The 23578-nt window shown below is 33.8% G+C and overlaps 1 protein-coding gene across 7 annotated transcripts in view; it reads right to left on the bottom strand.

The window, feature by feature from the left end:
• The window catches only part of LOC129758338 (uncharacterized), a 219198-nt gene that overhangs the window by 82065 nt on the left and 113555 nt on the right, over nucleotides 1–23578 (bottom strand). For 2 of the 7 annotated variants that reach the window (XM_055755837.1, XM_055755840.1), the window contains exon 2: nucleotides 19968–20614. The exons of 2 other annotated variants lie outside the window; for them this stretch is intronic. The gene's annotated coding sequence lies outside the window, so the exon portion shown is untranslated. The remainder of the gene's footprint in view (nucleotides 1–19967; nucleotides 20615–23578) is intronic. 3 more of the 7 variants (XM_055755838.1, XM_055755841.1, XM_055755842.1) reach the window with 2 other exon arrangements.

Raw genomic sequence — 23578 nt, 5'->3', positions numbered from 1 at the left:
TCTACGGACACCCTTGGTAGATAAGCTTCTGGTGAAGATAGTACCCGATCAGAAGAGCATATCAGAATCGTTTCTCAAACCTATCTCAGCGAGATATTTATATCTGATTCAGTTATTGTTTTGAAATGAAATTTGTTGTTTGTGTTTTTTTCTAAAACAGAATTATATCTACTTTTGAAAAAAACAATTTTTCAAACGCACTTTTTCAAGCTTTAAGACAAAATTAATCGATAACCTATATGAATGAAAATTATAATTTGTGAGGCTTCGTTTCATTTATATTTTCAAAGCTTAAGTATTTATATTGAATCTAGTACCTTATCAGTGCTAGTACTATAATCAATCTGTATACTTTTATTTAGAAGTATGAGTCGAAAGAAAAATACTGGGGAGTACTGTTTTGATCTGCCTGCATGCTTTAAAAGCTGCTATTGGATTTTCGGAGCCTTCATTTCAGTAGGTACTTCTAGCATTTCTTCTCAAATCTTGATAATCCTATTCCAATTCATTCTAATTTCAATGCATCAGGTAAACTTTCAATGTATGTATTCTATTCATCTGAACGACACTCGAAGTCGACTGCCTGCCGTCCGCACGCATCTCTTCTAAAATTCCAAAAGTCCGATTTCAATTCTTCAAGTAAACGTATAGAAATTCCCATTGTCCAGTTTGAATCCACACAAACGGCTGCCTGATTCCCGTGTGCACGCTTTCCTTTGGGAATTCCAACTGCCCGATCCTGATCGGGCCGATCCTTCAAAATTCCAATACATCAGGTACAGTACCGTTCATAATTGTATAGAAAATGGAAGCAAGCGCACTGTCACTTCGACTTTGAACTTCCATAACTTTTTACTCTGATGATAGTTTTTGATCAAACTTTTTGCGTTAGATAGATTAATTATCATACTATTTTCACACAAAATTTGAGCTTTCTCGAGTTTGTGTGGCCTGAGAAACAGTAATTTTACGAAAATCGGACATTTTGGACTTTTCTCATTCAAACTGCAATATCTCTGAAACAACGCAACATTTTTTATTGAAATTTTGCACAGTGATTGTTGAAATATGAAGCTAGCATGTCTGAAGTTTTCGAAAAGTTCTATCGATGAGATCAAAAGTTACGCGAGGTGCAATATTTCAGGTATGAACGTTGAATTGCAATTTCTATAGAATTTTGGACGAATGTTTTCATAGGAAAATCATTTCCTCTGTTTAACAACCAGTTAATCTATTTCAACCGAAAAATCACAACAATATCGCGAGATTCTGATTTCAAAACACAAATGGACCATTTATTCCATTTTTTATTTTCTTCATTGCTTTTGCCAGACATTTTTTGTCTGATTGGTGGAAGAAATGATATTGTTCTCATAAATCGTCCAAAATTCTATAGAAATCGCATTTCAAGGTTCATGCCTGAAATATTGCACTTCACGTAACTTTTGATCTCATCGATAGAACTTTTCGAAAACTTCAGACATGCTAGCTTTATATTCCAACAATCACTGTGCAAAATTTCAATTAAAAATGTAGCGTAGTTCCAGAGATATTGCAGTTTGAATGAGAAAAGTTCAAAAAGTCCGATTTTCGTAAAATTACTGTTTCTCAGGCCACACAAACTCCAGAAAACTCAAATTTTGTGATATAATAGTGTGATAGTTGATCTATCTAACGCAAAAAATTTGATCTAAAAATATCATCAGAGTAAAAAGTTATGGAAGTTCAAAGTCGAAGTGACAGTGCGCTTGCTTCCAATTTCTATACAATTATGAACGGTACTGTACACTTATTTGAATTCCCATTGGCCAATTCTATGGAACCGAAACGGCTGCCTGTCTTTGCGCGCCGGCTCTAAACAAGCAGCCGGGGTCGAGCTATGCAGAATCAGTACGAAAATAAACACCCTCCTTCTATGAAGCACAGGTAGAGTAGTAAGCAAGGACACACAGCTGGTGGGATGGGATGGAATGGAAAAATGGTAAGTTCGAGTCTTTATCTCTTATCGCCATCTTTTTTTTGCATACAAGTCCTATAAGATTTTTAGTTTATATATCCTATCTGGATGAGTTATAATTTTGTTTAAATTATAACAACGGCTGATATGAATGAGTTATGGTTGCATGGACTTTTTGATATAATTTGAGATATTTTAACATCCTACGAGTACTAAATTATAACTCATCCAGATAGGAAAATAATGAATATCAATATATCTCATCTTGATATAATTTAGTTTTTCTCTTCTGATCGGGTATTCAACAGACTTATTATCTTCACCAGACGGCGAAAGTGGACTGTCAGACAAACAGTTCGGTTTTGGGAAAGGGAGATCTGTGATGGAAGCCATCCGAATACACCATTGTGACGATCGACATTAAGAATGCCCTCAACAACGCCAGATGGGAAGCTTTTGCCAAAGCACATCCTCATGATGCGTGTTTCCAATAACTTCTGCAGGATAATAGGAAGCTTCCTAGGAAATCGATTTCTAAACTACAAAACAAAAACTGCGATCTACTGCACTAACAACGGGCGTTTCACAGGGTTCGGTACTCGGACCTGTGCTTTAGAAAGCCGTGTTTAATGAGGTGTTAGCGCTGAAACTACCAGCAGGCGTACAGATAGTCTGATTTGCTGACGATATCGTGCACATGACCACCGGTGAAACAATCGATGAGGTAGAAGACCTTGCAACAGTGATCGTAGAAAGAATTGAAATCTGGATGGAGGAAGTTGAGCTTCAGATAGCTCTCCATAAAATTTAAGTTCTGCTTGAGAACAACAAAAGAGTTGTGCCGCACATGAAGATTACTGATGGAGGATACACCACACCTTCGAAACAGCAACTGAAATATCTTGGAGTAACGGTCGACAATCGCTTAAGTTTTGGTGCGCATGTCAAATACTGCTGTGAAAGTGCATAGAAAGTCATCGATTCATTGGCCTGTAGTATGTCGAATTACCATGGTCCAAAGACGTCTATTTGCGAACGTAGCACTGTCAAAACTACAATACGAAGGAGCGGCTTGAAGCTCCGCCATAGAGGTAGAGCGCAACAGATCCAAATGTTGGAGCATACATCGGCTGATAGCCATGCGAGTTTCCTGTGTATACAGAACCAAATCAGCAGATGCAACTTTTGTCATCACAGGCATGATTCCCATCGACATAACTATGGCGAAGGATATGGAGCGTTACGAAGCAAGAGCTGTTAGAGGAGGGCGTGAAGCTCAACGGGCAGCGTTAATGCTCAAGTGGCAGGAGCAATGGGAGGCAGCGAACAAAGCAAGATGGGCGCAAAAGCTAGTCTCGTGACTTTCAGACTGGGTCATCGGAAATATGCGGCCGGAATGCGCAGATACGGAGAAATCGGCAGGACATGCTATCTTTTTCTGCCCCAGGTTCATTTCAAGGCGTCAACAACTTCAAAATTTGAACGCTGAAAATGTTGTGAGTGAAATGTGTCGCGACGAACAGTCGTGGCCTGTTATAATCGACGAAATCTCGCAAATCATGCGTGATTCAATACGAATCAGGAAAGATGATGAACGGAGAGAAAGAGAGAGATAGTCAACCAAACTTGACAAGCTAAAAGTGTCGAAGTAAGGAGGATGTATCTTCGTTATTGGGTCAGTCGACACGCAGCTACGGTAGTCGGGAGAATCCTCACGAAGGTCTAAAACAATTATTAACGTGGTGAAAAACCCACATCTACATCCACAATGATCGATCTACATCCGTTTTAACAGGGGCTGGTGTAGCACTACTGTCACTAGAATGACCAGGTCATTCAGTTAGTCTTACTATGACAATAGAGAGTTGATTGCCAGCGCTCGTGGTCCTTTCCCTGATCGTTATGTAAGTGATGGATGAAGTTCTTGTAAATTCACTGTTGCTCCAGGATACAACAGTTTTGGATAAGCTGACGAAACTCCAGGCCCAAATTGCTGTTAGGTCGAGTGTATGTTTAACATCTACAAAGAGGTGAAGTTGTTCACCTTGTCTACGTGATTTCGTGAAGGCAATGGTAAGTGACAAGCTTTTGCCATCCAGAAGCTCGATGCAAAGGAAGATGAAGAGACGGTCGCCAAGTCTTAAGACTTTGGCCTCTCAGAGTCGTCCCTTCTAACTGCTGGACCAGCAGGCAGGGTTCAAACGAAGATAGAATGAAGAAGCATCCATCAAGTGGCAGAAACGGTAGTACGTAACAAAAATGTCAGGAATTTGAAAGCTCAACCAAACCAAACCGAACTTCAGTTCAACCACGTGTGGAAGGGTGTATCGATCATGGTCAAAAAACAATAGGGGACGTTCTCTGACGTCCCAGCAAACATGAAATCGTATCAAATATGATAATCTAAGTCGTTTAAAATGGTGTTGCGAATCGCAATTCCAACTGGATAGTGAAAAGATCGTATAAAATGTCGTCTGAAGCCAGTTTAACACGTTCGTCGCCACGGCACCCATATTCGGGTGTATTTCCTGGGGGGCCCTGTCACATCAAAAAGCGTGTGACGCTCTCTAACTAGAGTTTACCGCTCAGTTTCGCCACACGTTTCAAATATGGGAGTTCTCCCTCTTTGCTTTCTCTCTCTGAAAATTTCTTTGGGCCCGGCTAGTTAAACTAACAAAATGAGTATGGCGACGAACGTGTTAAATCGTATTTGATAGAAAGTGCGCAATATTCGTACATTTTGAAATGATTTTGCTCCACGCGGGCTTCAAGTGAGAAAATTCAAGTGAGAAAATTGTACGTCTCGGTGGCCGAGTTGATAGCGTGGTGACACGGTAATCGCATGGACCACCTGAGGCATGGGTTCGATTCCCATCTTGGTACTGGGTGTTATATGTTAATCTTAAGTTGTCCACGTTTATTCAGTCTGTAAGCCTAAATCGGCTAAGACGGTGTATGTCTTTTTTTTATTCTCTTTGCAACCAGCGGTACATCCAGATGACTAAAAACATATGGGAAATGAGTGATATTGACCAATGAGAAAACTGGAAGATATTGTCGCTGGCAACGATTTGAAGGCTATGAGAGCAAAATCTTGTGCTCTCTTGCTTTCTTCCGATAGGTACGAATAAGGTGTTGGATAACGCCCAATTGGTGAAGTTTTCGTCGCTTAAGAAAGAAATCAAAATTATAAATGTATATTGCCTCCACTTTGGTAGGAAAACTATTTTTTCAACTTTGATACGATCATTCTATAATGTATATGGAACGTACTTGATGTACAGTAGACTAGTTCACTTTTCGGCTTTTTTCGCTGATCGCAACGCCACTTACAGGGTTTGATCCTCATTCATTTTCAAGTACTCTGGCCAAATTTGAGCTCATTTGAGTAAGTTTCCGGCGTGCGCTAGGAGTTTTATTGAAAAAAGTCCATTTTTCTTGAAAATTTTCGTAGATGTGTTCTAGCAAGCTGTTGTTAATATAAAATGATAATGTTATAGTGCTCGGTGATTGGTATGACAAGCATTCGTATGGACCTGTTTTAGATAATTGACTAAATCAAACCGAAAAAAATTAAAAAAATCATAAACTACCAACTTTTACAGAAAATTTACTTACAAGTTGAGAGCTTAAAATCCGTAGTAAATAGAAAAAAAATATTTTCGATATAAACTTTTCATAAAAAGATAGTCTTATTTATAACCTTTAATTTGATGTATAACACTTAATGATCGCAAGAGTGCTAGCAATGTTATTCAAATATCTATGCAACAAATTTGATTTGATAAAATATTTTTCATTCAAGTTTGCTCCACACCAACTTGTGCACAAGAAAGGATATTTTATTCAATCAAGTACCCCACGACGGGGCCAGGAGTTAAAAAAAAGCGCGCGCTTTGATCAAGTTGTAAGCAAGTCCTCTTGATGCCACGTTTTGCAGGTTGCATGATGCTAAAACTTGAATGGAGACAACATTATGATTCAAAGAATGTGATGTGAATGTTTGAATATCTTTGCTTGTACTGTTGCGATAATTAAGTGTTATACATCAAATTAAAGGTTATAAATAAGGCTATCTTTTTATGAAAAGGTTATATCGAAAATATTTTTTTTCTATTTACTACTGATTTTAAGCTCTCAACTTCTAAGTAAATTTTCTGTAAAAGTTGGTAGTTTATGATTTTTTTAATTTTTTCGGTTTGATTTAGTCAATTATCTAAAACAGGTCCATACGAATGCTTGTCATACCAATCACCGAGCACTATAACATTATCATTTTATATCAACAACAGCTTGCTAGAACACATCTACGAAAATTTTCCAGAAAAATGGACTTTTTTCAATAAAACTTCTAGCGCACGCTGGAAACTTACTCAAATGAGCTCAAATTCGGCCAGAGTTCTTGAAAATGAATGAGGATCAAACCCTGTAAGTGGCGTTGTGATCAGCGAAAAAAGCCGAAAAGTGAACTAGTCTAATGTACAGCATAAGAAAACAGCTACAAAAATGTTTGCTAAGGTATTTAGGCAGCTGATTATCGAACAAACACTAACCAATCTGTGCGAAAATGTGAGCATAATTCGTCAGAAGCATTCTGGTAAAATAGTTCTCGACGTAAGAGCGCAGTTCGGCACCGTCGATTGAAGCCTCAAGCCAAAGCAGTTGAGTTCCCTGAAGAGAAAGCTTAGATTGGTGCGAAACCATCACAGGATGAATTGAAAGCGGCACTGATCAAACAAAGTTGAATTTATTAGATTCAGAAGTCGATACAGAATCAGTTTGTCAGATATCACTTAGCAATCTCAATCATTTTGGCACTATGGTGAATGAGATTCTCGATGAGCTAACGTGTAGTAGTCACATGGTCAATGTTGTACATTTTAACGCGTAGGCCTAGGAATTAAGTAGCCGACCAACCAATTTTTGAGGTCAGACTCTGATTGAATCCTTGAAAGCTGACTATAGACCTGTTAGACGTAGGTACCCAGCAAACATAAAATCGCATTAGAAATTATAACTAAATCGTTTACAATGTTTATGCAAATCACAATTCCTCCCAATAAGTAAAAGATCGTAGGAATCGTTACTTAAAGTTGGTATAAATTGGATATGATAAAAAGTCTGCCATGTTTGCAAATTTATTCTCCCTTGCGGAATTCAAGTGAGAAAGCAACCTTGTTGTTCTCTCTGTAATAAGCAGTGCAACCAGATTGCTAAAAATCAAATAGTTTATTTGGAAAAATTGTCCAATAAGAGAAGCAGCAACTATTGTTGCTGCATTGAGAGAAAATCTAGCGCTCTCTTGCATACTTCGAGTATGTACGTATAAGGTGTTGAATATCGTCCAATTTGTGTAATTTTTATCGCTTAAGCCAGATGTTTAAAATTTGGTTGTATATTGAATCCACTTTGGTATTTTAAAGCTGTTTTTTTCGAGTTTTATTTGAAGTTTCTAAAATGTATATGAAACGACAAACAAATTTTGGTACGAAATACCTTATTACAAAAACGATTTCTTGGTTACACTCGAACCTACTTTAGGGAGATACATGAATCCACCATGAGTGTCACTTTCACTAGTCCACATTTTGCGAGTGATTTGAGGGTGAATGAGTCCTCCACTCATAGCAGCCAGTTTACGGATAGCTACCGTGCGAGCTAATGTACGAAATCAGTTTAACACAAATAATATCGGGGTTAAAATTTTTTTGCTAGGGTGCAGAGGTGACCTGACTACTAGGACGTGGCCGGCGCCATCATTGATATTCAAAGAGAGAGCATCAGTTTTGTGCAAAGAGAAGCTGCTATTCCCAGGCATCATTCTTTTGACCTTTGCACAAAATTGATGGCATCGGTCAATCACGGTTTAGCAAATACTGGCGATGTGGAATTATTTCTCGAAATGTAGTATTCTTTGTTAATATTTAATTGAGCAAAGATTAAAAAATATCTTAACATTCATAGCTAATGAATTGTATGAAAAATTTCAAACTCAATGATTAAAGATGGATGTGAGTAGTCAAACAAGATATGCTAAGCTTATATTTACAGCTTGTTTCCGTGTTGCAATTTGATTGCGGTCAGTCTAAGGGCCTACACTTTTCGCGTTTTTTTTTTTGTATTTTGGATAATGGAACTTATTTTAACGGATAATGAAACTGATTCAACTTATTTAAGTAACATTTTGATGCTTTTATTACATAAAAACGTCATTTTTATCACTTTCAGTAGAGTTGAAATATGCCACCTGGACAAGTGTTTTGTAAAAGCATTACATAAAAACTTACGACAACACAAGGGCCCTGCACCCTGCTCGTCGTCGTCTCATTGATAATTTATAGATTTTCTGTCACCGATCTGGCTACGCACTATCAGACGACCGAGCGTCGGCCGATTTCGGGTTAATTCTTCCGTCTCTCGATACAACCCACCCAATGTGGTTTTCGTTAACTGCGGGAACCGGTTGCCGATTGGTTATTTTTTCGGTTCATAACTAGGTTTTTTTTTTCATCGGTGCTCTGTTGTTGTCGTAGTTCGATTTCTGTCCGGTTCAATTTTACTGATTCGAGAAAAAAAAAAGTTAACAGCGCCAAACTTCGCATCATAAGCATCATCATCATCCGCAGCATCGCGGCAAATGGAAGATGATCTGCCCTCGTCTCGCAGCTTATTATTGGCTGAATAAACCTATCAAATTTCGTCATATTCAAATTTGTTGCTCACGAAAAGGAACCAAGAAGAGTAAAGTCTGGGTGGCCTGGAGAGGGTGAACTACGGACGAGTTATATGAACAACATGTACACAAGTGTGTGGATGTAGTAAATATGATCAGGCAACGATGCGCGGCGTGAAGTTACATAAATTGAATTACTATTGCTTCACAGCCCCGAACGGGTGATGGTGATGCGAGCATATTTGGGGATTGATGGAATTTTTTATCGCTAAGTTAGAGCCAGAGAGATTAGGGTGCGGAATGATAATGGAATTGATGCAGCTAACAAATCCCTGGAATGGTATGCCCTTGATTCGAAAACATATGGCAGGATTTACTTGATTTGTTACGCTTGATCGGAGTTGGATAAATGGATAAAAAATATCGCATTTCGAAAGCTTGTGATTGTTTAGAGAAGATTTATAACCATACTTTAGTTAGGGAAGAATGGGGATACTTGATCCCATTTTCTTATTTTCATCATATCTTTTTGTAAAAAATGAGCAACTAGCCGTTTTTTTTTTACATTTTCAGACAACGTTCAATTTCAAGTTTATATGCCCTAAAAGTTAGAACATGAACCCGTAGACGAACTGGAAGCATTTTCGTGGGTCGATGAAAATGTAAAATTTTTAAAGTTAAAAGAAGATTTGATCCTTTATTCAGGGTAAAAATCAAGCACAAGAGGAGAGTTAGGAGAATTCATTCCGGGGATGACTGACAAAAAAAAGGTTCTAGAAAATTGCTCCAAATGGAGCAATACAACAAGGCTGTTAGTACTCAAAATTTAAACAAATATATTGTTTGAGCGATATACTTAACATTGGTTGAAAAATTGGCAGTATGAGAATTGAAGAGCACTTAACATCATTTCCAAATGTTTCCAATAAAAGAAAATTATAATGTTAATAAATTTGTATCCCAAAAATTCAATAGTAAAAGAATGGTATAAACTTCAAAATGCCATATTTTCAGCAAACTTATTACCTCTGTAAATTTTAGAAAAAAAATTGTTAAAAATTTCCTATGGGCTCATTGATCTTTTGAGTTTTGCCCTAATTCTTGAGTGTCAATATGACACAGTTAATTGGCTTGTTACTATAATCGGGTGCATCCAGATAAATTCTTCGGGAACCCTCAATAAATTCTTGAAATCTTAAATTCTGGAATAACTATTTTTTGAACACGACTCCAGAAATAAAAAAAAATCCCTAATCCAACCTTGAGTGTCAATTTGACACTCCTCGCTTAAGAGGGGGGGGTGTAGGGTCATAAAAAAACACCATTTTCACGAATTTTTTCTAGAGCTATCGTTCAAACAAATGTATTCAAATTTTTTGCATTATACAAAGCATTGTTGAAAGAACATTTAGTATTTTTTTTTCGTAGGAAAATTTAGGATTTGCGGTGGACATTGTATCTCAGCACAGAATCATCTGAAGTCAAAAAATCAGAGCAAAATATTTTTAATAGATGTTTTTCTAGACCCCAACGTTTTTATTTAACTTAAAAAAAAATTTATGAAATTTTTGTGGCTGTTTGAAGTAAAAACTACGATTTTTCACGAAAAAATCCGCCATTATTTATCTGTAAAATCTCCCCAAAGTAAAAAAAATAAAAACGTTGGGGTCTGGTATTTTATATGTAGAAAATATGTTCCAAATTTGAAAAGAATCGGATAAGTAGTTTTCAAATGACGATGTCCACGAGCAAGGTTGCCGAAATCACAGAAAAATCTGTAATTTCACAGAATTTTGAGCAAATTTTCATCACAGAATCTGTGTCACAGAACACAGAATTTTGAAATTTTCACAGATTTCACAGAGATTTTAAAATTTTTATGGATTTCACAGAATTTTTAATTTTTTTATGGATTTCCGAAATTATAATTTTTTTGGACAGTATCAAATTTAGATTTCTTACTTTGAATTGAAAAAGTATGATAAGAATGGTAACGGTAATTGATTTTGCCCAACTAAAATGTGCGATAGACCCAAACTCTCATGAATTTTCTCGGAAATTCAAGGAAAAAGCATCACAGATTTTTATCACAGAATTTTTGGGCAAAATCACAGAAAGTCAGAATTATTTTTTCAAAAACACAGAATTTATTTTGGCAACCTTGTCCACGAGCTTTAAAATGTGCTTTCGAGAAAAACGCGTTTGAAGTTTCTGCTCTTGCTTTCTTGCAGTATTAAATAGGAGGAGATAAAGGCCTATAATTTTTACAATTATGCTTCAATTGACTTGAAAATTTGACACAACATTCTTGAAATGTTTTACAATAAGAAAATAAAAAAATAAAAAAAAATCGATTTTTTTAAAGTGTTAGACCCTACCCCCTTAAAACAGTTCTATCCCTCTTGTTTCTCAACCGATTCCTACATATTCAGGTTTCTGGATCATTCAACTAAAACACTTAAATGTTCTGTTAATAAAAGCTTAGGAACAAAATATCCGAAAACATGCTTCAGCAAATACGACTGTAGATCAGCTATGAAATGCTAAAAAAAATTTACTTAGTATCCAAGAAAGCTGAAGTAAGAGGCTATACGTTGCACAAAGGGATGTGATGTTTTGAAATTTTTTTAGATCATGACCACAAAAAATTAAAAATTAGTGTAGGATTCGTACTTTTCAATCAATGGCCGTCAAAATTGTTTTGTTAGTTACATCAGGCAAATTCTGGAAAATGGTTTGAAAAGTTGAAATAATTCGGCACATTTTTGCATTTTTAGATTTTCAAAATGAAAACATAAAATTTTTGTCAAATTTTTAAAGGTGGCTGTTTTTCGAACTTTTTGCCAATTTACTATTCTTTAGATTACTTTGCACTCACATTCAACTTTGCATTGGATTTTGAGAACATTTCAGATTTTTGCTATTATTTTATATTCAACAGAAAAAAAAATTCATACCGATTCTAGAGGTGTAATTTCATAAGCGTTGCAATTCTTTACAAAAAAGAAGGCCTCAATATTGGTATTTATGTTTTAATAACCGTTTAGAAAGATTTTGGAGTCATGAATTCAAATATTCTGCCAGATTTTATCTATTGCTACAAGTTTTGGTGCTACGGCTAGTATTTTTTTTTTAAAAGTAAGCATTGTGAAGTGATTACAGAATAATGAAATAAAAAACCCACATGAAATCTAAAACTGATTTAACATCTATTTTTAATCCTTTATTTCATAAAGGTTAAGATTATGCCTCGATTTGCTTATTTCAGAGATACAATGCTTTGGCAAAAAAAAAAATCAATTCCACAATTTTCAGAGAATACAATTGAAAATTATATAGAAAATTCATTTTAGATGACGGGCGTTTTAGTTTGTTTTTAAATTGATGGTTTTAATTTACCAAACATTTCTGTGGAAGACTGCAAAACGTTTGCATAAAAAAATCTGAAATTCATTTAGGGTTTTTTTTTAAATTTGGTCAAATTCCTGTATTTTCGTTAAAATGTAAAAAAAAACAAAAAGAAAACTTATGTTAATTTTTTCTCAACAGTCAAAATGATTCGCAGTCATCGAGAAAATTGATCATTCAATCAAAACCTTTATTTTCAATTTTTTTTTGTATTTTACAGTTTTTCCAAAAAGTGCACAAATTATTTTACACTTTCAAATCATTTATAATCATCTCTTTAATTTTATGCTCTAATTTGATTTTTGTTGCTTTATGAGATTGTATTACAGAATGCATTCAATCATATTTTTTTTTCTTGAACATAGTTTCAAAAAATTGTGGATATTGTGCCCTTAAAGAAATAAAAAAGATTTTTTCATTTTATTCATATCAATTTTTCTGCAAATTTCTTGTTTTTCTAAACAAATGATTGAATGTTCATTTAATTTGTTTCAAATAAAATGAAGTTATTAAATAAAGAAATTGCATTATTTTATTTCTGAATTAAATTAAGATTAAGAACAATAAATTTTTTGATCACAATTCAAAATAAGAATTAAATTTAGGAATTTGAATCATTATTTTAAAAAATCAAAAAAGAATGCAAGGAAAAAAATCTGTGTTTTAGAATCAGTTTCAAGTTCATATCAATTATTATCAAAATATTTTATCAAATTTTTTTTTTACTGAGAATCATTAAAATTTCGTTGTGATTACCTTGCACTGATATGAAAAAGTTTAGAAAAAAAAAATTAAGAATTGAAAAGTTTCTCAAATCGTCTGTTATTTAATACTAAAGGAATATATTTCATTTATAAAATGGTTTATTGGTAAGAGATTCCTCCATGAGCTCATAAGTCAATTTTGTTTTCAACTTCCTGGTAAACATAATACGAAAATCACCATTCGTTAACATTTTCTTGCACGGAAAATTATAGATTCGCAGATTGAAGTTTTATCAAAGAATATTTAAAGAAAGTTGAAATAAAAATTGAGTTTTAAATTTTTATTTATATAATTTTGAAATTTATTTAAACATTTCAAATGAAGTTCAATGAGATTTAATTTAAGGAAAAGAGACAGTACCCCCTCCCCTACACTCTTTCAAAATGAACGTTTATTCACTAGATTTAAAAGTTCGACTATTTTCAAAATTTGTAAAATCACCCCCAAGAAAGACACAAGAAAATATCTCCGTTTCTATGTCCCTTTCCTTTTAATCATATTTTACAAAAAACTAGGGATAGGGACGTAAAAGCAGTTTGAAAAATTTATTTATCCATTTTTTTGATAATCAACTTTCCAAATAAGAAAAAAGTTTTAAAAAGAGTTCATAATTTCACACAAAAAGATAAAAAAAGGCGTTTACAAGAATAGTTAAACTTTTTTTCATGACAGAATTGATAATTTTTATAGTGTTGATGATTATTTTAAATCAGTGGTTTTCAAAGTGGTCCCTACCGCCCCCAGAGGGGCGTTAGAAGGGCTTAGGGGGCGGTCAGGTAAGGTTAAATTGATTTTTTTTAGTTTTATTTTCAAAGAACTTTCAAATTGAAAATATAGTTCAAATTTCAATAAGAGATCAATGGGGAATTTACAAAACGCTCAATTCAGGCTCGATTAAAGACTGAAAAACCAAAACTTTTCGTTCTTTCTATGAATCTAAAGTGAGATTAAAAAATATACGAAAATGTGTTTCGCTTCACATTCAACTTTGAAAAAAACTCAAAAAAAAAAATCTGTTATTTTAGTTATTGAAGCATGTTTCCATCATAGATGTGTTAGTGATGTAGTATACATTAAAAAAATCCTTAACTTCAATTGTTTTCATCTGTAGTCTAAAATTGATTCTTAAATACGTACATTTAACACGACTTCCTAATTAAAACTTTATGGAAAAGCGCCCTTTATCACGTCATTCAGGAATATAATGTCAATAAGCAAACTAAATAAACTGCTTGTGTGTTTTCCAATTCTATTTACCACTCTGTCATCCGAAAATTTGAGAAAAATGATCGAAAAATTTCGCATGTTCACCCTTTAATGCAAATGTTTAATTTATCGTATCGTTCAGAAAAAAGTTAAGTACTTTTTTTAACTTTTAGATACGAAGCGTGCATTATTTTTCGTGCAAATTTTTACAATTTTGAAGCTAATCTTGGTAAAAATAATTTCTTTACAACGTATTTAAACGTTTCCAAACTGGAATCAGTATTTGAAAACCTCATAGCAAAATAGAGAATAAGTGCAAAAACGGTATTCGAGAAAAACGCGCTTAAATTCTTTCGTTTTGTCTTACTTTCATAGTTTATTTTCCGGAAAATAACGAGTGGTTGCAGTTGTCATTGAAACTAAAACTAAATTTAATATTAAATTTAAAAAAAAAAAAAAGGAAAATTATCGTAGTAAAAGTCTTAGAAACAAAGAATCGTTTCTCATAATTAACGAAATACTCTCATTTTTGTACTAACATCCCCAGACAACCATTTGGTGGGTATTTCGAATTTGCAACGCAAATATACGTGCAAATATACGTGTTAACATATCGTATATAATGTAGCAAAACCAGTATATACGTATCATTTTGGAGGCCATATAGGTACATTAGCAAACATATTCTTGATTTGGATTGTATTAAATTACGATTTGCACGACTTGTCATGCGCATCATTTACGACTAACCTGATTCTTTTTGGAATATACTATGACAATTCACATCATCATATAGATGATTGAGGTTGTAAAATACGAAATTTTTTCGTACCAATATGGAAAGTTTGACGACTTATTTGGTCGTCTTTTGCGACTTGAGTGCAGGGCTCTCATTTTCCGTCAGTTGAAAAAAATATTTTTTTTTGGCATTTTAAACTAATTGGTTTATTCATCCCCAAATTTGAATTTATTGTTAGCGCCTGGACTTAATCCCCTGACGATTCGATCAGCAGCTCATGATGGTTCCTCGACGCTATCTGGAATATATAAATTCAAGGGGATTTGCTTCAAAGGCATTAAACCAAAAGCAAATCGAATATTTCTATAACTTAAATCTTTTAAATCGTAGAACACGTCATCGATGATCTAAAAATAGACCAACATTTTGAAGCCTCCTTTAATCCGATTCCAATCATCGATGTCCCATTATCATCAACGATTTTATTGAACTTTTTTGTATTCTTTTACGATTGCCAGCAAATACGTTTTACGAAAATCAGACATGCGAATTAATTTGCAAAGGTATACGATTGCATGCACATTATTACGAATCAATGCAGTTATATACGTTTTTTATATCGAATTATTTTATGCATAGCACGACAAAATCTCTCAATCACGGCTGATCACCGTATATCGGTCGTTTCACGGTTTTTTGCGAACTGTCGTAAACAAAGGTCGAGTTCATATGTACATAAATACTTCTTGTCGTAATAAAATCATGCAATGCTTTTAAATACGATAAAGAACATGCATGGACCGCACATTGTAGGTGCAGATATACGAAAATGAGTATAAATAACATTCTATACGATGTAATCTGTAAAAGAAAATACGACTTCTGGTTGTTTGGGATCCCTGCACCTCATATGATTAAAAATGCAATTCCTGTAATTCATCCTTATATTTTTCGGTTTATATTTGAGACCTGAAGATAATGTTCAGTAAAATAACAAAATTGTGAATGCTTGAACAAGATAAATGCAAATGTTTATTTGCAAAAGAACTCAGGTTCATTTTTTAACTTTTCTCTTAAGACACAAAAGTCAAAAATCTCAGAAACACAATCAAATTATTTTTGTATGTGGGTCTTTTATTTTAAATAAGTATCGAAAAAAAAATTGAATTTTTAGATTCGACCTCTTTAAGGTGAATTTTTTAAGATGCACCGATTGTTTTATAACTCCACTGCTGGCCAAAAGTTTGGGATCACCCTCTAAAAATAATGAAAACATTGAATGGTCATATCTCAGCCATTTTAATACATATTGGAATACTTTTAATCTCATTCAAGGGATCGTGAGCAAAAATTATATTTGTATGTATTTGACGAAATGTTAATTTTGACTTTATACAGCTTAAACTTATCTTAAAGTTTGATCATTTTTCAAAAACCGAACTTAAACTTCAAAACTCATCATCTCAGGGTAGGGTGGACCAAATTTCAAAATTCGAGTAGCATTCGAATCCTTCTTTCATACTTACTAAAATACATTTGTTAAATTTTGTGCGAAAAATTTCTTGCGACCAAATTTCAAAATTTGAGTAGCATTTGAATCCTTTTTTCATACTTATCAAAAAAACATTTGATAAATTTTCTGCAAAAAATTTGCGATGTACTAAAAAAATTAAATATAGCTTCTTAAGTCATCGTCCAAAAGTTTGGGATCACCCCGTAGTATGGCGAACGGCCAAAAGTTTGGGATATGTGTTCTAAAACATGCATTTTTATTTCGCGCATATTTCTGTTATCAAACAACGTTTTGTTTATCTGGTAAGTTGATTTGGAAGATAATGAGTTGAACTTGCTGTATGGATATTAGGTTGAAATATTTTTGATGGCTAACTTATTTGAAACTTTAGCTAAAGTTTTATCATTTTCTGATGATTTTCATCAAATAATCCGACCTTTATAAAAATATGCAAATTTGTTTTGACAATAACTTAGTTGTGTTACAAGTTATTGCAGATCGGATTGACTTATTGAAATCTTATGACCTGCACGTACATATGCAATAGTTATTAAAAGTAAAAATCTTAATATCATATTATTTATGTTATCACTACTTCATATTCATTCAAAAACAAATGTTCTTATTTTGGTTAACGTTCTGATGATAACCATTTGTGATATATATTTTTTAGCTAAGCCTTCCAAATTAAGTGCAATTTATAAGCTTGCAAATTAGCCAATCCGATCTGCAATAACTTGTGAGACAACTAAGTTATGGTCAAAACAAATTTGCATATTTTTGTCAACGGTCGGACTATTTGATGAAAATCATCAGAAATGATGAAACTTTGTCTAAAGTTTCAAATAAGTTAGCCATAAAAAATATTTCAACTTAATATCCATACAGCAAGTTCAAATCATTAGCTTTCAAATCAGCTTTCCAGATAAATAATACGTTGCATGTTTAAGAAGACTGATCCCAAACTTTTGGCCGTTCACCATACTACGGGGTGATCCTAAACTTTTGGACGATGACTTAAGAAGCTATATTTAATTTGTTTAGTACATACGCAAATTTTTCGCAGAAAATTTATCAAATGTATTTTGATAAGTATGAAAAAAGGATTCAAATGCTACTCGAATTTTGAAATTTGGTCCACTCCATCCTGAGATGATCGGGTTTGAAGTTTAAGTTCGGTTTTTGAAAAAATGTTCCAACTATGAGGTTATATAAACTCAATACTAACATTTTGTGAAAAACTTACAAATAAGGTTTAGCTCACGATCTCTTGAATTAAATCAAAAGAGTTCCGATATGAAATAAGATGGCTGAGATATGGCCGATCAAAATGTTCATGGTATTGAGGGTGATCCCAAACTTTTGGCCAGCAGTGTATATGAATTGCCGCATTTTTCTTTCTTCAATTCTCATGAAATTGAAAGCATAATTTTGAAGTGATACGAGTGAGTTTTAAGCCTTGTCCCACACATACGAATTTACGACAAAATCTTTGGACATAAATAATATTTTGAAAATTTCCACGGGTAAGAGCCAAACTAAACTTAACTAAAATGACCCAAGGGGCGGAGATCTCGGAAATTTAGGGGGCGGTGAGTTAAAAGTTTTAAACCCCCTGTTTTAAATGATAATTGGATCTTTACTATCAAAACCATGTAATAGTTGACAAACATTACTACTTTATATTGAAAAATACTAAAGTTTCAACTTTCAATTCATTTCAAGGTTGCCAGAATTTATTCAGCACGTATTCGGACCGGACAAACCGGGTAATTTTCAATTAAAACCTGGAAAAATCCAGACGTTTCATTTTTAAATTGACGACCAAAAACCCGACAATATCCGGTAATTTTTTTCAAAATCCAGAAGTTACTCAACAAAAATCACGATAAAAATTTTAACAACATTTTTTTCCATCAAAATTATAAAAAAAACAGATTTTTATTCGTATTTTAAGCTTAGAAAAATCCTTTCATTATATTTTTTACAAAATCTGCTAAAAAATTTTGTTTTGGTGGCTAAATAAAAAAATGGGACCGGGTTGGGCCGGAGTGTTCTGAAATTTTGTATCAAATATCCGGGCAAACCCGGATAAAACTGGGCAATATGGCATCCTTTGTTTATTTGTAGCATCAAATCGCATATTTTCGGTTTATCCATATTTATCGCTTTTAATTATATTGTGCGTCATTTTATCTAGAATTTCTTTTAATCAAAACAAACATAAATTCAAAACTATTCAAAACTGTTACAATGATTAAAAACTGTCATTCAAATAAACTGAGGAGAAATGTTTAAAATATTCTCAACATTTTAAAACTTATGTCGTTTGAATCTTGAGATGAATCAAAGCTTTATTTTAAGGGGGGGGTAGGGTCTAACACTTTCAAAAAATCGATTTTTTTATTTTTTTATTTTCTTATTGTAAATCATTTCAAGAATGTTGTGTCAAATTTTCAAGTCAATTGAAGCAAAACTGTAGAAATTATAGGCCTTTATCTCCTCCTATCTAATACTGCAAGAAAGCAAGAGCAGAAACTTCAAACGCGTTTTTCTCGAAAGCACATTTTTAAAGCCCGTGGACATCGTCATTTGAAAACTACTTATCCGATTCTTTTCAAATTTGGAACATATTTTCTACATATAAAAGACCCCAACGTTTTTCTTTTTTTATTTTTTTACTTTGGGCAGCTTTTACAGGTGAAAAATGGCGGATTTTTTCGTGAAAAATCGTAGTTTTTACTTCAAACAGCCACAAAAATTGCATAAAAATTTTTTTAAGTTAAATAAAAACGTTGGGGTCCAGAAAAACATCTATTAAAAATATTTTGCTCTGATTTTTTGACTTCAGATGATTCTGTGCTGAGATACAGTGTCCACCGCAAATCCTGTTTTCCAAAAGACATCCTCGAAAGTGCTCCGTCACCGGCTCATTTTTCAATATTTTTCAACAAAAAAATTACTAAATGTTCTTTTAACAATGCTTTGTATAATGCAAAAAATTTGAATACATTTGTTTGGACGATAGCTCTAGAAAAAAATCGTGAAAATGGTGTTTTTTTTATACCCGTTAGACCCTACCCCCCCTTAAGATTATCAAACTAAACATCGAATATTTTTTTAAATTTTCTACCGAAAATTACTTGACTGCAGATGAAAACCACCATTCTGGATTTCGAATCGAGAAAAGATATTCTAAAATATCTTTTTAAAACAACCAAGGACAAAAATTAATGTTTTTATCCTGGCTTTAAATCTCGATCTTTTAGTGTTGGAATTAATTTTTGCTGGAAAGCAATCGTATGTCTTGATTCATATGTTATTTTTTTTTGGAACAAAAGTTACACCAAAGTGTTAAAATTCTTATAATTTCTTCGATTTCAGAAAAGCAGAGTGCAAAATTGGAATTCTTGCTGTTTTGATAATGTCAAAATTCATTATTTATACTTCGAAAAAGCAAACGCTATTTGAAAAGCTTGAAAATTTTCGGTTTTTAATTTTCCTCATGTTTTTGGAAATAAATCACTCAGATGAAAGCTTTAAATACAACTAGCTATAGAAGCTCTTACTTCTAGACAGTTCTAGACAAATCATGAAATTTTAAACAGATTGGAGGATATGCTCGGAAAACCCCTCGAAGGAAAGCCAAAAAAAATCTTCAAAGTAACGTCTTAATCTGTTTCGATTTAACGAAATTTTCCCTTACCTGCTGAATCATGCAGCACCATGTCGAATCATCTTTGAACTGGAACCACCAGCATCAGCACCATCATTCAGAAGTGAAAATCCAAACTAGAAACCGGTGACCAGTAAGGGCTTTTATTTTTCCGTTTTTTTCTTCTCTCCGTCACTAAACGAAACCAGCAGCCGGTCGTATCGTTCAAGATTCCCGGCTTCCGGATGGAGGCAATATCAGAGGGTCTCGGTCCGGACACTCCAAAGACACACTCCGATTGTTGGAAACTATTTCTTCTACTCGCTTTTTTTTCTCGGAACTACTGGGTACTATTATTCAGTTGAAATTCAAAACGCACGTGACGTGAAACTTGAACACCCCGGAAAGTTCTGTGCTTTCTCGTTTGTACTCTTGAGCCGAAAGTATCCCTCTTTCTTAAGGGGGGAAAGATTTATTCTTCGAACTTTGCTTTTCTTAGGATTTTCTTCTGGAAAGCTTGCAGCTTTCAAATGGACAGGGATCGGCCTTCCCGGCTACATTCGACACGGAGGCACTAACTCTAGCACTACAAGACTGCAGCAAGCAACAACAGAGTAGATAAGTGGTTCACTCGAAATCTATGTCAAGATTGAGCTTTTCCGATTCTTTTGACACATCAGCTATAACACTATACACTGCTGGGAAGAAGAAGGGAAAGAAACATTGGGGTAAGAAACCGTTCAACGGATCTACAATACAGCAAAGCATACAATACTTTGAAGAAGCTATATACTTTAATCCATTTCACAGTGGCACTAAGTTTTCTTTTTCTTTCATTTTTTTTTGTTTTGCGCCTTTCTGTCACTTCATCCTTCCCATTTGCTTCATGCAAGTAGCTAGGATGAGAGGGGGTGAAGGATTTCCAACCTCTGCTCCCCAGCTTCGAATGAATCTTTCAGGATTGCATCGAGATACACTATACAACACATATCTACCACACAAGAGAAAAGAGGGGCCAATTTTGAACGCTTTCCTCCAGTGAGCTATGCATACGTTTCTACGAACATTTCGGGGAAAAGCTTCAACAACCAACCATGGGTTTGTGTCTAGGAGGTACATATGTATGTACCTTCTACAACTTTGCCAACATGCCAGTCACTAACAGGGCTAGAAGTCGCTGATTCGGAGTGTGGAGTTTCGTTTCGTTTGCCACAGACCCTATACCCTGAATGTAAGATATGCTGCTGCTGCTGCTGTCTTGGCACTTCTCTACGCTTTCAGCTATCGGCTGATGCTGCTGCATTCATTCAACACGTTCGATGAGCAGATCCATTCCCAAACACATTCACACAAACAGGCACGCACTTGATTGTATATCTTTACATCGAAGCCAAAACCAAACTCGGAGAAAGAAAAATCCTGCTGATGGAGTGTCGAATGCTATCAATAGCTAGTAGCTGCTGTGAGGATTCCTTGCGATGCAGAAACAACGCATCGTTTTCATGATGCTGGGAATTTCGCGTGCATCGAAATGTTGATTTTTGATGAACTGTTTCCATCCATTACCTACAGTGGATGCAATGCGATGAGGTGGGTATTGATTCCATTCGGGAGCTTTAAAGTTAGTTCGATAAATGCTTATTTCGAAACGTGCGTCGTTATTGTTTTTCGTTTTTTGTCGAGTGTCGACGAAGACAAACCGTTGGAAAAATAGCAAATGTTTCAAGCAAAAGTTTTAAGAAAACGGGAAAGGATCAATTTTAAAATGAATTTTTTTGAGCTGATAATTTTATTTTTCAAGCAAATTTTACAAACTGAGCCATTGTTTTGATCAGTCACAGAAGTCTACACAACTCTTCATTAGGGATCGCATGGAAATCTGAGCCCGTAAAGGCCCTTTGGCATTCTCACTCTCAGAAAACACTGGACGAAATTTTACAAATTAAGTGTCTTTGAGTTGTCGAGAGTGTTGGTTTTAATTTTGTAGAATTAAACTTCTATATAAAATGTTCAACATTTGACTTATAATCCTGAGTAAAGCACATACGTGTCATGTGAAAAAAAAACGAAATATCTCGTATTATGTTCGCAATGTGTTAAAGTTTGGATTTTGAACTTAAAAATTATAATTCCTTTGAATATTTCATATTGAGAACTCACATTTTTCCGAAGTGAAAAAATTTGAGAGATTATTTTAACTAATTTGAGGTTGCTAATAGCAAATTTGCAGTAAGTTGTTTTTGGCAACTCTTGTTTTCGAGATGACATATTGAAATAGAATAAACGTATCTGAGAAATTTTTGCAATTTTATCGAAATCTGCCGAACATAATATGGATAAAAAAAAGTATTTATTACAATGATAATCTTTCCTGAAGATCACGTGAAATTTTGACTTCTGAGAAAAAAAAGTAATAGATAGATGTTTTTTTTTGCTTATTTTCATGCAATACTGCAAATTACAATAAATCTTCAATAAAGCTGTAAAATGTAAATGTAATTTTTTCGATATTAAATACTCATAGACCTCCCCTAGGAATATAAGAAGAAGTTGCAATCTTTTAAAATGCTTTAAAACTTATAAAAACTGTAGAATTCAATTTGTCCAAGCGTTTCATCTCTGAATTTAATTATCTAGGCAAAATCTGAAGCATTTATTAAATGGAAGATTATAAATTTATTCAAAAACAGATTTTATAAAGAGGCTTATTGATTCATCATTAGTTTATGTTTGTTATTGTTCATAATTGACCAATTTTAAAATTCCCTCAGACTATATCTCTGAAACTTGAGGTGAGAGACAAAATTTTACAAATGATTCGAATTCAGGGTGTAAAAATTGGGTCTGGTAACATTGTAAGAATATATACAAAAATTTAAAAAAAAATCTCATTCAATTGATTCAATCTTCAAAATAACTACCTCAACTTACCTGTAGCTTCTACGGTTTCTGAGCTATACACAAAAGAAATCGCTGTTTTTGGTAAAAAAGGTAAAATTTTCAAGATTAAGAGAATTGCCATTCGGAAAGGGGTGATCCGATTCACCAAATACTTTTGATTTTCTTATTTACAAAACAATACATCTTGATATTGATTTAGGGTCAAACCGGAGAGGGTCGATGCATTTTCATGGTCACTTGGTATGGAAAGACCCAACTGTAAAAACACGATTCCCTTATTACGTGTAGCCATGTTATTACATAAGTTTTAAGCCATATAAGTTTTTTTTTTGACAAATGTGTTATTGGAATCTCATAATCATGCGACCATATTGTCACTCTGCTAAAAATTTTCATTATGTCCTTCAGAAAAAAGTTTAATGCCAAAGCTCCAATTCAGATTTAATTTGAAATAGAGTTTGCTGTTAAAATTTTACAACCAAAATCAATTTTGAACATAAATAATCTTGATTTTAACTAAATGTATGACTTTGAGTGCAAACTCAAAATTTCCTTCAAAAATTTGGTTAAGAATTTATGTTTTGAAAGGTTCATAAATTTGGATAAGGATTTAAATTGAAAACTAGAGCTAAATCAACAGGTAATTTGAAGTAGTTTATTGGACTAATCGGTGAAATTGATGTCCCTGTTTGTAAGAATATTTTTAGATTATAATTTTTTTTAAAGGATGGAAAGTTTGAAAAAATGAAAGAGGGTGAAAA

Source organism: Uranotaenia lowii, chromosome 3 (assembly GCF_029784155.1).
Source record: "Uranotaenia lowii strain MFRU-FL chromosome 3, ASM2978415v1, whole genome shotgun sequence".
NCBI classification, from domain to species: Eukaryota; Metazoa; Arthropoda; class Insecta; order Diptera; family Culicidae; genus Uranotaenia; species Uranotaenia lowii.
This window is presented reverse-complemented; position numbering and strand designations above follow the sequence as displayed.